The 15,665-nt window shown below is 42.0% G+C and overlaps 1 pseudogene; it reads left to right on the forward strand.

Moving 5' to 3' along the window:
- The first annotated feature begins 1,167 nt into the window (after nucleotides 1-1,167).
- LOC114438276 (cytosolic acyl coenzyme A thioester hydrolase-like) lies at nucleotides 1,168-12,889 on the forward strand (annotated as a pseudogene).
- The last annotated feature ends 2,776 nt before the right edge of the window (nucleotides 12,890-15,665 follow it).

Below are 15,665 nucleotides of genomic sequence, written 5' to 3' on the forward strand. Positions count from 1 at the left end.
GACAAAATGCAAAAGTGTTCAAACATCAGGCAGAAAGGATGAGAGCAGAGAACTGGTCTGTGGTCAGCACCTTTATAGGGCTGTCTTGATAACTGCCTCATTTCCACCTGTTGTCTGTTCCATTTGCACAACAGCAGCTGAAACTGATTCACAATCAGTGTTGATCCTAACTGGACAGGCTGGTTTCCCAGAATGTTGCACCATCAAGTTAGACTCACCGGTGACTCCCACATGATGGGTCAAGGGGTTAAGAGGCCTGCAGCATCTCCTGCTGAAGGAGGCGGGTGCACATGTGTGTGTGTGTGAGTCTTTCGCTTTCTCTCTTTCCAAACCATGGCACTGGTGAGGTGCAGTGGGCCTCTGGTGTCGTTTGGCCTGTGCAAACATGCATTGGTGACACAGAGATGTGTATACAAATGCTTGTATTACCTGGTAATTCATGTATGCTTGTTTTGCTGAAAGAAAAAGCTCCTCCACACTATTCAGTGGCTCTCCCTTGCTGTCAGTGCTGGGGACAGAAATGGCTCTAACGTTTGGTTTTCTGAAGCTGGTTCACAGTTTTCTCCGCTGTTCCTCTCGCCTCAGGTAACATGACTTGTTTACTGTCTAAGAATAGGTAGAAGCTTGAGAAGATCAGAACAAACTGGTGTAGTTTGTCTTTGTTGTTGATGTGCTTTGGTGCGTGTAGTACTGATGTAATGATTTGAATCTGTGCTTCAGTGTCAAACCAACTTCCTACTGACTATTAGCGTTTGCATTGGTAGGAAGTGCTTTTGTATTTACTGTGTTGACTGATGAGGAGCAGCCCTCACTGATTACTGATCACAGCAAAATGTATTTTACACCGGGGCGGTTTCTGGCTCTTTAATGGAAAAGGGGTCCCCTTTGTGGACCCTCTGAAACCCTGGAATGTCATGTGCTGCTGTATTGTTGTTAAAAACATTCTTTTGAGTCTTATGTAGTGTCTCAGGACATCTTGATAAGTTATAGTCTGAGCTATTTCCTGCTCTGCCTGTCAGCTGTGACACTCCAACCTCCATGTGACGGTGAGAGATTTACTGGCTGTGTGTTAGGATCCAGTTTGACCGGTCATGACGTCTACTGCACCGTTTGCATCCACATTCAAAATCTCAGCAGCCGTGAATGTAGATGTCATAGTGAAGGAAGTCAGACAGAGAGTGAGACAGGCAGAGTGTAAACATGAGTTGCTTTAGACCTCGGAGCAGCATGCCTGATGGTGAGGTGTATATGACGGAAGCGGCGCTGGCAAAACGACAAGCTAGACTGCAAGGCAACCACGCTCAGCAAGGCTCCAAATATGAATTCACCAGGTACTTTAACTTTGACACACACACATATATCCCTTTATTTGAGGAATCTTACAGACATAGTTTTCTCTCAATCATCACTTATCATCATTTATCTACATCCTGGCCACTGTATTTATTATTGTCTCACTTTATTATAGGTGGCTTAAGCGAGAGAGTGAATGATAGCATGCTGTTATGGTTCTAAATAGTTAAATATTTCCCCCTGGAAAATAGTAGTCATGTGTAGTAGACCATAGGCCCTGTATGTTGCGGTTATAGTTTTTTATTTATATTTTCTTGTTAGTTTTATTGATATTTGTATTGTATTTTTACTTAGAGCTGCTGTATCTCATTGTTTTTACCAAACAATTACAATAAAAACCTATATTCTATTCTATTCTATTCTATTCTATTCTATTCTATTCTATTCTAGTAATACTACATAATAATAGTTATAATAGTAAATATTCCGGAGACTATCTTTGTGTGAGGTGTCTTTCGTTCTGTCATTGGTCATTTGTGTTTGCAATCACATATTTCCACACAGAGGAAGTCATCTGTGATGTCACTTTACCAAGGAATTATTTCAGTTTGGTAGCAGCTGCAGTCATGAGATTGTGTGCTTCAGACATGACTAATGCACAGGAAACACCCATTCTGTGCTCACAGTGTGACCAGTTAGAGCTCAGTGCAGCCATTGTTTTGTGGTTTGTTTGTGATGTATGCACAGTAGAAGTTTTCGGTGTCACTGTTAAGGCTAAGAGAAGCAGCACATTTACATGATGGCACAGATAACTGCACACGGACACAGAGAGGTTCCCAACACAGTGTGCTTGCTAGCTCATGAGTGACTATCTAGAATCATATCACATAGATCTTAAGATCTATGTCTATATGATCTATGTCTCAAGAGCTCAAATAGTTTTCCTAGTCAGCACAGATTATAATCTGTAGGTTATTTTTTTGGGTTTTGACTGTCTCAGGGTTTGTGTTAAATGAGTGATCTGTTCATTTAATGATTGGTATGTGTGTATAAGAAGCTAATCACACTCCTCATGATCTCCACAGTCATGCTAACCCGCTCTTCTTCTACTGCAGGATCATGCGGCCAGATGATGCCAACATTATGGGCACCGTTCATGGCGGCATCATCCTCAAGATGATAGAGGAGGCTGGATGCATCATCAGTACGCGACACTGCAACACACAGAACGGGGTAAGAGAGAAGAAACACATTCATTTATGAGATACGTCACTCCACAATAAAAGTTTATTGACAGCATTTAAGTCAACTTGTTTGTTTTTTTTTTCTCGATTAGTTAATGCCACACCCAGACCTGTTTGTCTTGTTACTGTCATGGTTTCACCTTTCACCTGGTGAACTTTGGCCGTCTTTTTTTTTTATCATCGCTCAATTGTCGTCTCGCCACCATTCTCCTCATGTTCTGATGATATCTTTTATTTCAATGGTTAGATAAAACATCAAGAAGAAAAGCATTTGTGGACACTGTGTCCTTTTGTGTACTGCCACACACATCTGTTGAAAATGTGAAACATATTTGAACCTCCACTGTTTCCTCACCTGGCATTGCTCTTACTTATACTGATACTATGACACAGCAGGTCAGATCAGGAAAGTTCACTTTCAACATAACTGTTGGATGATTGGATAAAGGATCTGTTTAGTCCTCTCTAAAAACGACAAACACACCTGTATAGGATTCTGTTAGAGGATGCAAAGGTGAGAACACCTGTGAACCACGAGTGAACAGCACAGAGATAGGCTTGTCACATGATGTCACAATCTAGCAAGCTAAAATCTAATCAAACTAGGTCATAGGTCCCCTTTGTTTACAGCAATACGCTGACCTTTGCTCTGATTTTTTCAGAACAAGATGCATTCAAGTCATTGTTTATTTAATAACATCCTAAGGACATTATTTATACATTTGTTCCCTATAGGACAGCTGTATGGCAGCTCTTGTTCGAGTGGAGAGTACATCGTTCATAGTTCCCATGTTCGTGGGTGAGGTCGCCTACATCACTGCTGAGATCACTTACGCCTCCAAGCACTCGCTGGAGGTTCAGGTGGAAATCACAGCTGAGAACCTCCTGACAGGTGACCCACTCTGACATTCACCCATACATAACTACGTATAACTACGTCTGTATCGCAGGGCAAACATTCTTAGACTGTTTGATAGTTTGAAGTGGTGGTTGAATAATATTTTCTTCTTTATACAAGTAATATTCGTAGTGCAGGCACACTCCTCTTTACATCGTCTGGATTGTTCTATTCTGAATAATGTTGCGTGAACCTGTTGCATCATCTGTTTCACCCATATCATTTACAAGAATGACAAATATGCATGTGCAGGTTCACAAAAACAGGAAGACAGACACACACACCTATCCATCTCAGTATGTGCTACATGATGAGGGTTGTAACTCATGGTGTCACTTATTTTACAATTATTTATACCCCTGCCTCCATTCTAGTGCTAAATACTGTGAATGGTTAGAAAATTTTATTGTAGGTCGTTGAAAAGTCAGGGAACAGTTTTGAAATGTGTGAAAGTGTGTAGTAACCCGATTTATTCAACTTCCTGTTTCACTTCTGTTTTTTGTCCTGTCCGTACAGAATGGGATTCCTTTGAATATGATTAAGTGTAGATAACCCCTTATAAGTGCATGGATGAAATGAGTGTGATGATTAATTTGACACTGAATTTATCAGTATATGATATGTACAACATATTATATTTTTTCACTACTTCTATATTATCAGAAAGTATGATTTTATCTTAGAGAGAAGGAAATTGAGCTTTCCTGTGGTACTCTACTGTTTGACCAGTAGAGGGCAGCACACAATAAGTAACAATGCTGCATGAAAAATGTAAGGGCTTTCAGGAGGTGATGCTGTATACGCTGTGACAGTGGAGTAGGCAGTAAGAGGCATGTTGGTTTCCAGAGTATTTGCCAACTGATGCAGTTTTAATGCTTGTGTATATTAAGATGGATGCATATTAAATTAAAACATGCATATATATGCAATGCAGGCACACACACACACATACACAGACTGCTCCTTTGGGCACCTTGACTAAAGATTGTCTTAGCATTATCTCTGAACATTCAAACACCAGTGGGAGTAGAGCAGCAGGAACTATCTGTAACTAATGCAATGAGCTGACTGACTGTGTTAAATTCATATAAAAGTGGGTTATGTCTACTCCTATGGATACAAGTAATGATAATCTACATTGGTCTGTGGGTTGTCGCTTACTTTTAACCAGTGTAGTGTGGCGTCCATATTCACTTGGTGACACAGGACACAGGGGCACAGGTGTGAGACAGAAGGAAGGACTGAAGGAGACAGACGTATCGACAGGCAAAAAGACAGCAAAGGGAATGAAGGAGCATAAACGAGTGAGTGTAGGGAAGAGATAGAAAGAAGGATGAGGGAAAGGAGGTGTGAGAAACAAAAGAAGTATCCCCCAGACAGCCGTTACCCTAGCAACAGGCTTGTACTGGTTGGTTGGCTGGTTGCTGGGTTGGAAGCAGGTTGATGGAGGCGGAGGCAGAGATATGAGGTGACAGGTGGAAAGTGGCATACATGCAGGCATCATTATGGTCAGCTCACTACTGTACATGGCATGGCAGGAAGGACCCCAGATGAGGGGAGAACAGGAAGAGGCTGAATACAGTCATGGTGCTGTTTGGCTTGGTGCACATGACATGATTTATGATTCAATGCAATTTTTATTAGAGAAATCTTTATTACATTTATTTAATACTTAATAATAAGGAAAATCATGTCATATGTTTCCACATATTTTCATTCTGTTCATAATGAAAAAACTGTTGAGGCAAAATAAGAGTTAAGAGTTCTGAAAACTGATGCGTGGGTTCAATGTCAAGGCACCGTGGGCGTAGCGTATGAGCATAGCTCCAGCTTGTGTTGAGAGTGGGCACGGAGGTGAGTTCCACCGGGACGTCAAACTTTGCTCCGGAGGTCTCTGGTGGCTACGCAGGCCAAGCACATCATCTGTGATGGGAATTGTTTGAATACATGCAAACCCCACCGTCTTCCTGATTCATATTTTTTCTATGATTTTTCAATAAATGTACAAATATTATAAAAAACAAAAATAAAAATTAGACATAGCATGTATAAAAAAACATATATATGTTCTTATGCAAACAACAGATATTGTGTTTACAGCTTGGTGAGTACAATATACAAATACTGTGGAACGACCAGAGTACATGTTTTAAAGTTGTTGGGTAAAGATATAGAGGTTAAAGTAACTGTGATGTCACACAATACATTTCCTGACATAGCTTTTTAGCCCGGCTAGCTCAGTCAGCTAATAGCATGAGACTCTTAATCTCAGGGTCGTTGGTTCAAGCCCCACATTGGGTGATAATTCATTTAACTATGCATCAACTCAAGTGCAATTCAGCTGGCTCAAATACGTATGACTGCTCACGGATCTCCAGTGACAGGTAGCTACATACGGTGGCATCAACACGACCGACTGTTTATGCAGCCATCTGCCCACAACTCTTTGCCTCTATTGGAAGTTTAGGACTCCTCTAGGGACTCCCAATAAACCCGGGTGATGTCACAGACACTTTGGCCATAGTTATGTACAGTCTACTACAGGGATTGACTCAATGTTGGTGCCAGCCCCCAGAGGCTATAGCAGGAACTGCAGTTTGTGAGACTTGGCTTGGACAAGTCTTTGGCAATAAAGTAAGAAATCCTACAACATAAAAAAATCACACAAGAAATATGTGATGATGTCTTCCATCTTCTGCAAAAACGCTTTGTCTCCAGTGCATTTAGGACATGAATTAGATGCATAATTTTGCAAATGTGTCTTTGCATGGTGTACTTGATATATGCATGCGAGTGTGTGTGAGTGTGTTTTCATCAGTGTTTGGCGCTTTAAAAGGTTCCTGCAGGGCAGAGGGGGAAGAGAAGATAACGGGAGCAGACATTATTTGCTTCTGTCATGTCGGCTTAGCATCAGGCCTCACACACTGTGGCCTAGTCAGGCACAGACGCCAAGTGTACGTACCTGCACACATGCTCCAGCACAACGAATGCGCGTACCTAACACGCTGTTGTGTGCACGCAGACGCACGTAGTTGGAAGGGACAACCTACATGCACACAGAGCTTGATATGCTGACACATTCAGCACAGAAAAAAAAAGTCACACCTACGCATTCTCACACCCACACAGTGAACACACACTCTTCCCTTCGAACTAGGTGTCATACAGAAGCAGGACTGGCACTGGATTCACAATTCCTGACCAGATCTCTTCCAAGGCAAAATATGGATCGATTGCTTGAATAGGAATCTAAAAGAAGAAATTTGTAGGCTTGTTGGCTAGACTATGCAGTTTGTACATTTTTATGCATGGCTGTGTACATCAGATGGTGTGCGTTTGTGCAGCCATGCATGTTTTGGTAGCTTTGTGCAAACATAAACATGCATGCTCTTTCTACATTATATTCTTTGTGCATGCATCTTTGTATTTGGGCATTTCTGTGCATTTAATGTGTTTGCCTGTGTGTGTAAGTCTGCATGCGGGGGGAGGAGGCAAGCATCCAGGTTCCACAGTCAGTCAGGCAGCATCTCGTCAGGCAGGCCTCAGTCACAGACCCCTAGGGTAAGGCTGCCTACTGCGGGCACGAGCTGGGATGATTGTCCCCGCTGAGGGGGATTGCGCATGCGCACTATCATACCCATGCGCGCTCACAGTCAGACCTACACACACACACACACACACATTACAGCACACACAGATTTGTATCTATACCCACTTATATACGCTAGTCTGAAAACACACATACAACCACACTCACATCCTACATTTTTGAGTACAAGCACTCACATTATCATACTTTTATACACACACACACACACACACACACACACACACATGCACATATATCAAACCGAACATCCATTACACTGCATTGGTTATCAACCCCCACGTGGAGCAAACTCACATGTACGCAAAGTAGCCACAAAGTTAATACTGCTTGTATTGCATGCACACTCAGGCACACATTTGCATGAACGCAGCATACGCGGATTGCTCCCCCTCACACACACACACACACATGCATGGACAGAGCTAAAAGCACTGCATTGTGGGCTGAGGCTTAAAATATTGTAAGCATGACAGTTCTTATCATGATCTTGGTAGGTCTCACAACTCCACACAGTGTTTTGAGAACAAACATACCCTCATATTCAGACTCATATTACCTACCTAAAAACACCAATGATGGTTTTTATGTAATAAATTGTGCATCCTTTTGGGATCTGCCAACTGTGGCGTGCCCTTTAGCCTCACAGCTAAATATTTTACATCTCAAGGAGTGAGGATCTCACAAATACCTAGGTCTGCATATCAGGGACTTAAAAATATACATTAATGTTTCGCCTGGGTATTCCTGTCCTGTGACCCGACTGCTGGCATGTTGTAATCTTGTCCTATCAGGCTGCAACATCCCACAGCGGGACTGAAGTGCAGTTAAAAGTAATGGAGCCTTGGCTCGGCTCAATGGAAAAATCTGTGGTTTTGATCACAGGAATCGAGCACCAAGAACAATCTTTTTCTGCTCTGTCTCAGAGCCTGGAACACTCTGTTTAGGAAGGAGAAAAGAAAACATGTTTTTTTCTGCTCTGCTCTGAGGAAGAATTCAGGGTAGTGAGTAAGAGACTAAAGGGGAGAGCAGAGGGGTGAATGAGTAAAAGGCAGCCATAAATCAAATGAAACTGCTTGAGGTAAAGGAACTGGATGGGCCGAAAGAGGCTGAGGCAAAAAGAGAATGGAGCAGAGGAGAAAAGGAAATAAAATGAAGGATCAAGATCCTGGGTTAGCTCAGACTGGGATTTAGGACTGTTTTATTCTTTAAAAACAGGAAATGTGCATTTAAGATATTCTAAGCGTGCTATAAAGTCATGATTGATGCCTTAAACTTAGATTAAAAGAGATTGGATGATGCTGGAGGGACGTTTCTCCCACTTATGCCCCCATGTGAATACTCAAATCAGTGCTTAAAATCCTCTAATTTATAATTAAATATGACAGAGTGTAGTGTTTGGGACTTCTGCTGCCTATTGTGTCATTACACAAAGTCTGCATGTGTGTCTAAGCCTGTTCAGTGGTATGGGTTGTTTTTATACTTATTCATTTCATGGATTATTGTTCTGTATTAGTGAAAGGAGAAGATAACAATTAATGTAGCCTCCTTCAGATCGTCACTAATCCCAAAAACATACATAGTACAGGGTTTCCTGCAGAAAATCGGTAGAAGTAGGCCCGGCTTACTGTACACTAGAGAAAACCAAGTGTAATTGTCAAACAACGCAGAAAGCCGTGCGCAAACACATCGATAGCCTTCATAAGAAACTAAACCAATTGCATATAGCCTACCTTAAAGGTAGGGCAGGAGATTTTGAAAACTCAGTGAGAGTCACCCACATTTTGAAAGTAAACACACGCCCCTTTCTCTCGGAGCTACCCCGAAGTCACGCCTCCCAAGCACATGGACGTGCATTATGACGAGCTGCGGTCTGTGACTTCGGCCATCATGCACGTACCTCTCTAATGTGCGCAGAGCAGGAAGAGAGTGACAACCAGCCAATACTCCACACAGGGTCCACCCGGAGGATTGGCTGATGTTTTTAGCATTTTATAGCTTCCACAGATGATTCATATTCTTTGTTTTAAGGCGAAACTGCCGAACTAATGGGTTGCTATCAGATTGTAAAGAGAAGTTACACTAATTTAACAAAAAGTGCATCAGAATGAAATCTCCTACCCTACCTTAAATGAAACAGATTTTATAATAGTGGCATGTCTCCTTTAAGCAACTGGGCAGTCAGTGTGTGTGTGCTGGTGTCCGGAGACAGAGGCTGTGTTCGAAATCACTCCCTAATCATATATATGGCTATATAGGGCCTCCGCCATTTTGTGGTACTGTGAATTCTTAGTGAGAAATTGTAGACCCCATATGGGCTCACACAATGCATCATGAAAAGTAGTGTCCATCAGACAGTCACTACATTAGCGATATGTACCGTCATGCATTGCACAGACCTGTGAGAAGAACGGGAATGGAAGTTATCTGTTGTTATGACGGCGCCCAAATTATAAAGCGTTTCAGAAAAACTTGTAGCATAGTGGCTGCCAAAAGTCCCCAGATGGAGCTGAAAGGTGGAAGGAGAGGCGTTGTGTGCCTCATGATCCAATGTTAATGTTAAAACCTAGTTAGGCTTAGGTAAATGTTTGGCCATTTTCTTCGCCACCATGTTGAGGCTCTGCCCTGCCGTAAGCAACACTTTCAGCATGAACGCCCACCATCCATGTCGTGAGTTTTGGTTCCTTGTGAATGTCAATTTTTTTTCACTCATGTGTTTGTTTTAGCAATAAAACTACTTGATTAGGTTTAAGAAAAAAAAGATCATGCTTGTGTTAAAAGAGACCCTGTCACAACATTATTGTGTAGATGTGAGTGAGCAGGTTGGTGGAACTTGTGTCGATGGTGGATGTAGCCAAAATCTTCCTATTCATTAATCCTAACTAAGTAGGCCAGCTGTCCCTCCTGCTGCTTGAAAGTCCTCTTTTGAGACTGAATTCAGAAAGCAACACATACGAGGTGCATTTTAGACATTGTGTTGTTCTTTCAGGTTCTAAATCATACATATTCCCCTTTGATAATGTGCTTAATATGGCAGGGATGATGCGGGTGAACATGCGTGCTGTTTTACTGGACATACTTGAAGGGTGCAATGATATGTCAAACACTGACATTGTCCTCATTTGATGCGGAGGGATTTCAAATTCAATATCACTTCCCTGGTTTCATTCTGGTCAAAAAGGTCATCGCTGGACTGGGAATGGTTCTCAGCAGGCGGTTCATTCTGGTCATTCACCCTTTGTCTCATCCCTCCTCTTCCCCCTCCATCCTAAACACAGTTCACTTTAAAGGTCCAGCAGGAGCTAATAATAGACTGGAGTCAGTCAGTCTTGGGTAGAGTCAAGGATATGTAAATATGCCTCCCTTCCTCCTGTGGGCAACTTCCTGGTTGCTGGCAAGGGCGGGAGCCAATGAGAGAAGGAGGAGGAGAGAAGCACGGTTGGCATGGCAACAAGGTCCAGCTGTATGCACAGTTTTAACTCGGGTGTAAAATGCAAATGTTACTTCCCAAGAGTCGCCTGCCATAAGCCGCCGCTCCCACTCTCTTCTGTTAACTCCGGCTGGTTTACCAGCGATCACAGTGCACACACACACAACGGCAGGATTTTCATTAAGGCTGGTTTATTTATGAGAGGTTCTATTTTTAGCTCAGTGTTGATGTAATCCTCATATAGACGTTTGTGGCAGCTGACAGAAACAAATACAATGTGCTTCTTTGGCAGGTGAACATAACGGCTCGCCAGATGTTGCAGCCACATGTTAAAGCATCAGACACTACAAGACAGTGATTTCACTTGACCCTTCTGGCCCCTGTGCGGTCTTTAATCTGCGTGCCTCCCTTGTGTACCATAACAACACCACCTCAAAAATAGCCCCTCTTTCTCTGTTAGCGAATTAAGTGAAAAAGTGTGGGCAGAATAGAACAGATATCACTATGACAACCTCCCCACCCGATTGCTATGAGATGTGATTACCATGAGTTTGTCGTCTAATCTTCTAGCTTTAAACTTTCAGTAGGAAGGCAGAGCCGATGCTCCAGCCTGTAACCACCAAAATGTTGCATGTCTGCGCAGCATACATGTGCAGAGAGTTTAATAAGTGAGTTGTAGTAATCTATTTTAGAGTATGTCATAATAAAAAAATGAGGAAAGTTCAGGATTTATGGATTACGTTAAACCTCGCTACCCTGTTTAATGAACATGAGCTTCTGGACAATAGACAAGAATGAACCTTTGAACAAAGTACCACTTTTTCTGTTCTGCCCTTTTGTTTGCAGAAGGAAGCCTAATCTTCAGGCAGCACCACAGACTTTGTTAGGAACTGGATTGGCTTTTATTGGTGTATTAATAAAAGTATTTTTTGGACATTATATAACAAAACTTTCTGCCTCACTGTCATTATCTCCATTACCGCAGGCACAACAAAGCAGGCCAACAAGGCAGTGCTGTGGTACGTCCCGTGGAAATGAAGAATGTTGAGAAGATCACAGAGGTGCCGCCCATTAAGGTACACAGAATCTTAGTCGTTCACGCCACACTTGCATGTACAGAGTTACATGCAGGAAGTGGGATCTAGAAACCATGTGGTCAAAATGTAAAATATTGATATTTAACAGTGTAAAAAGTGCATTTCATTTATCTTCGTCTTGAATGTCAGTGAGAAACATACAGACTGGGTGTTTGCATACAGTCATATATATTTGATTTTTAGTATGCTAGTGCAGAAGATGAAGAGGAGGGCAGGAAGCGCTATGAGGCTCAAAAGATGGAGAGACAAGAGTCCAAGGCAGTCATTGCAGAGATGGCGCCCCCTTCACCCAATCCAGGTAATGCACTGTCCTCAGTGTCCCAAATTAAAAGGAAACCTGCACAAACATCTGAGTTGTAGATTAACAGTGTTGGCTAAGCTGCAGTTCTAGGTCCTATAAAAATTAACTGTTCAGTCAGGTGCAGGTCTCTAAACTGGACAATATAATTTGTCGGGGTTAGCTTGCTCATAGTTACACACAACCACAGCATCAGCACAGAAACATGTTTCAATCAAAGCTGTTTATTTAAATCAAATAACCAGCATAAAATACAAAAAATACATGTTTTTGTCTTGCAAGAATCCCAGTGTTTTTATGTTGCTTTTGTTGAATGTTGTTATTGCATTGCAGAACCACACACTGTCGGCTTCAGCCAGTCCACTCTGATTCATCTTGTGGGCCCTTCAGACTGCTCAGTACATGACTATGCATATGGAGGTGAGTCTGTTTTTCTTTCATTGGTGGACAGTTTTCTTATTTAATAACAGATTTTATTCAGTTACTGGAGGTATGTGTGGATGAGTAATTAAAAAAGGTTTGACTCAATTTAAATATTTACACATGCAAGTGTAAGCTGAATATTTATGATATTTTAAACATTAATATAATTGAAATGTGAAATTTCCAAGTATCTAAATTTCTATAGGTCACTTAGACTTAGGCATCTGTATCTGACATCTTTTGCATTCTCACACACAAAACAAAGAGATCATGAGCAGCTGCAATGTGCTGTTTAGTATTCAAGGCAGGGTCGAGCTGGAGTTGGACCGTCCACAGCCTCAGTACAGTATGAAAACCCTGCAGGGGAGAGGATGAAACCGCTACTGTAAAGAACATTCAGAAAGAGAAAGAGAGAGAGAGTGACATTTCAAGGAGAGTAGAGGTGAGGAAAGACAGAATCAGAAGAGTGTTTCATTATATATGTGTTCTACCTTTAGGTTTTATTACTGAAAATCCTTGAGGTTCTTCCAAGTTCCAAGCCTTGGTCAGACTCACAGAAACAACAGAAGTGGATGGATGAGGGCTGTAAGAATGAATAAGCGCTGTCATGTCCTGCAGTTTCTCACAGCATAAGAGTCATAACCCACAATGTACATGGTCTATGCAGTGTATGTAGGTGTGGTCTTTGTAGACTGTATGTTCCCTTCACAGGCTGTGTTATTTAAAAAAAAAAAAAAAGAGCACACCAGCTATCAGTTCTTTATAAAGAGTTCAGGGGGAAAAGATGGCCACATTTCTCGGCCTCCTGATGTGGATCACATCAGTGATGGTTACTCATAACTGATAATGTCATTTATATACAGCGTTGTGTAACATCCAACACGAGAATCAGCTTCTAATGCGTCCAGAGAGTCTTTTGCTACGTTAGATTGCTAGCAAGGAAAAGTTAGCAAGTGTTGCACACTGAGGCAAGACACTCAGAATGACCACAAGCATCACACAGCTGAGATCTCTGCAAAGAAAACGTTCTAAATCCTTTACGTAGAAATCACTCCACAGAGCGTCAGGGAAGTTGTGTAACATTTTGTTCACATATTGGCAATATAAAAATGAATGCATGCGAACTAAGTCCCATTCTTACATAAGCCTTCAGATTTGGGGAAAGTAGGATGCTTGTATAATACACTTTGACTGTGCATCTGTTATGGCTTGTGTCCCATCTCTAATTACCATGGTTACCAAACAGTCAGGATCTGCAAGTTCAATTTTAAAGTACAAAGTACTTTAGAGAAAATAAGAAACAAAGTACGGAGCAAACAGGATTAAAGCAAAGACAAACAACTTAAATACCGCATATCCAGATCGGACGGTTTAGCCAGATTGTAACAAATCCAGTGTTTTATCAGCACGGGCCAGATGCTTTTTTTTATCAGTTGAGGTATATTATTTCTGGCTGGATGTTCCCGCCTCATACTGCCATTTCTATTGAGGTCAGCTATGTAAAGAGGTCATCAGAGAGACACCATATAGAGAAGAAGAAAAACAGAGGAGAGATGTTGACTGAGAAAGAGAGAGGGGATGAAAAGGAGACAGGACAGCTGGACGGGAACTGAGGACAGCGAGGTGAGACACAGATAAACATTCCTGTGCCTCAGTCGCTTTGTTTTAATGTGGCCAGCTTGCTGAGAATTTTGTCCAGTTAAAAAAATCATGTAACAAGCATGCAGGTCATTTAGTATACACGTATATATATACACACACACACACACACAAACACACTCGCTGCAGATTCTCTCTGTACATGCTGCTGCTCATTAGGCAAACGTTCCCCCGTTGTTCTTTGCTGCCTTCACTACACTCATTTTGTTTACATAACCGAGTCAGGTCAGGCTGCCGGGGTGCTCTTTCTTTCTCTCTTGATCCTCCTCCCTTGTGATACCCCTCCTGGAGAAAAGTGGACTGGCTGTCCACACAAAGAAACCTAAAGCACATGTTACAGTATCAGTTCAGCTCAGGCTGACTGATGGCTGGTGATTGTAGTTTATATTGATTGTATACAGTCTAGCAGGGTCATAATCTTTAAAACTGTAAAATGTAGATGTTGATTACAATCCTAGCATCTTGGCAGCATGATCCAAATCCACAAGTGATTGAGTGCATGTGGAGCTGAGCTGAGTGGGTGGCTGCACAAGCAGGTGAGATGGCGCCCACCTCTCACTCAAAGCAGTTAAGTCTTAAATTAGCAAAAACATGAAGCCTTAAGGAGAAACTTTATTTTGGAACAGCTCCACTCTGTCTCCTCTCTGTCCATGCAGGCGGGCTTCCAGAGCTTCAGGTTCATTTACCAGAACACTTGCTTAAACTACTACAACCCACAATTTACATGCTCCCTGCATTGCTAAATGCTGGATTGTCAGTGGTAGTTATACAAGCAGAGGACAGTGCAGAGGAGTTAGGCATCAGCAGGAGGTAGAAGCTGTACAAGGGTGCATTCAGTGCAGAGCTGCATGGTACTGGGCAGGGACCGCTGGTGGAGCCGCTGTCTGCTGGCCACTTTCTTTTGGAAGAAAGTCACACACATTTGTGTGGGACCTATGTAACGATACTGATACTTGGGCTTTGCATACAAATCCAATACCAATGTGAAATTCCTCCATACAGCTAACATTGTTAGCGCTGTGTTGTTGTTCTGAGTCCACTGGCATGCTCCAAATTGCAAACATAGAATTGAACTGAATAGATCTGCTCCATGATTCAGCCTCACTGGGCCGATACAAACATCATGATCCCCCTCTTAAAGTTGGGGTTTCATCACTTTAAAGCTTATAATGAGTTTATCAACAAACCAGTCTGTGCGCCCAGTGCATTTTGGGTATTAAGGTTTTACGAGCAGGCACACCATGGTCCTTTTTCTTTTTCTCTGATTTTGCAGTAGTGATTTTCAAATTCCTATTTCCTATCGACACTGATTTATGAGTGCCCATCTTTTCAGCATCAAAGTATCACTCATGATTTAAATTCACCCCTGTACATTTGTTATGAACAGGAAATGTGTTTATGGAGACCAAAGCTTTCCGTATCAGGCTGAAAACACGTTGTCTTCCCGCTGTTTGACATTGTTTGTTTGTGTTGGTGCAGATTGCTTTGATATATTTGCCAATATACCTGTGAAACAGAAAGAATGCAAGAATTACAGCTCGACTAGCACAGTTTCTTTTCATCCCAGCAGGAAATGATATCTCAAAAAATGGGTCACATTGTATGCATGACTAGAAACCAAGTGAGAAGACATGCATTTTTTATAATTTGAACTGCAGTTTTGTTGCTTGTGGGAATGGACCACAGGTGATCAAACATGCATGCGCTGTTTGGCAG

This window comes from Parambassis ranga, chromosome 7 (assembly GCF_900634625.1).
Source record: "Parambassis ranga chromosome 7, fParRan2.1, whole genome shotgun sequence".
Taxonomy (NCBI): Eukaryota; Metazoa; Chordata; class Actinopteri; family Ambassidae; genus Parambassis; species Parambassis ranga.